Source organism: Psammomys obesus, unplaced genomic scaffold, assembly GCF_907164565.1.
Source record: "Psammomys obesus unplaced genomic scaffold, mPsaObe1.curated_primary_1811, whole genome shotgun sequence".
Taxonomy (NCBI): Eukaryota; Metazoa; Chordata; class Mammalia; order Rodentia; family Muridae; genus Psammomys; species Psammomys obesus.
In genome coordinates, this window is record NW_026596040.1 from 31,357,773 (window position 1) to 31,359,326 (window position 1,554).

Consider the following 1,554-nt stretch of genomic DNA (forward strand, 5'->3'; position numbering starts at 1 on the left):
TGATTTGCATTTCCCTGATGACTAAGGATGTTGAGTATTTCTTTAAGTGTTTCTCTGTCGTTTGATAGTCCTCTACAGAGAATTTTCTTTTTAGCTCTGTACCCTATTTTTTAATTGGATTTCTTGATTCTATATCACATTTTTTTTTTAATCCTTGAATCACAGGTTTACTCTTTTCCTTAGCATTTCTTTGTTGGTTAGGTACTATCCTAGTGTTTTGTCAATTTAACACAAGCCTAGACCTAAGTGGGATTTTATTATAAATATTAATATATATATATATATTAACTTTTATTAGTTACATTTTATTCACTTTGTATCCCCCCATAAACCCCTCCCTCCTACCCTCCTAATCCCACTTTCCCTCCCCCTTCTTTATGAAAGCCCCTCCCCAAGTCCACTGATAGGGGAGGTCCCCCTCTCCTTCCTTTTGATCTTAGTCTATCAAATCTCATCAGGAGTGGCTGCATTGTCATCTTCTGTGGCCTGGTAAGGCTGCTCCCCCCTCAGGGGGAGGTGATCAAAGAGCAGGCCAATCAGTTTATGTCAGAGGCAGTCCCTATTCCCATTACTATGGAACCCACTTGGACACTGAACTGCCATGTGCTACATCTGTGCAAGGGTTTTAGGTTATCTCCATGCATGGTACTTGGTTGGAGTATGAATCTCTGGAAAGACCCCTGTGTTCAAATTTTCTGTTTGCTCTCCTTGTGGAGTTCCTGTCCTCTCCAGATCTTACTATTTCCCACTTCTTTCATAAGATTCCATGCACTCTGCCCAATAGTTGGCCATGAAACTGAAAAGCTTCTGTAAAGCAAAGGACACTGTCATCAAAACAAAACGAATGCCTACAGATTGGGAAAGAATCTTCACCAACCCTTTATCTGACAGAGGGCTAATATCTAGTATATATAAAGAACTCAAGAAGTTGATAAGCAACAAACAAGTAATCCAATTAAAAATTGGGGAACAGGACACCCTCAGCCCACCATCCCTGGCAGAAGCACCTGTTCCTGGTGGCGCAGCTCCTGGTGCTGCAGAGCAGGTAGACCGGGCTGAGCAGAAAGCAGGAGGCGGAGCGACGGAGCTGGTCTGAGGAGCTGAGCTTTGCATCCTACCAGGTATCCAGCAGAGGAGGAGAAGACAAGGATAGGCCCAGGAGCAATGGAGTCCAAAGATCAAGGAGTAAAAAATCTCAACATGGAAAATGACCAGCAGGAAAAGTAGAAAAAAGAAGAAAAGCCACAAGAAGCTAACAAAAGGGAGCCAGCTGTGGCCCTGACTTTCGAAGCTGGCGAATATAGTGTGCCTGGAGGCAGTCGCAGGTGGTTCCGAGTTAGGCCACCCATCCTGCACTATAGATGGCACCTGATGCATAGGGGTGGAGAGCCCCAGGCAAGGATGAGAGAGGATAATGCAGAAAGGTTTGGGGACAATGTGAGAAGGCAGCTCATGGAGAAGTTAAGTGGAAGGCAGCTGAGCCATAGTCAGCGGGCAGTTATCACTGACCCGCCTCACCATGGCCATCATGATGAGTTTTGCCTTATGCCCTGA

General features: G+C 45.0%; 1 pseudogene; it reads left to right on the plus strand.

Moving 5' to 3' along the window:
* Positions 1-1,137: 1,137 nt before the first annotated feature.
* Positions 1,138-1,554, plus strand: LOC129688180 (protein BEX2-like; annotated as a pseudogene).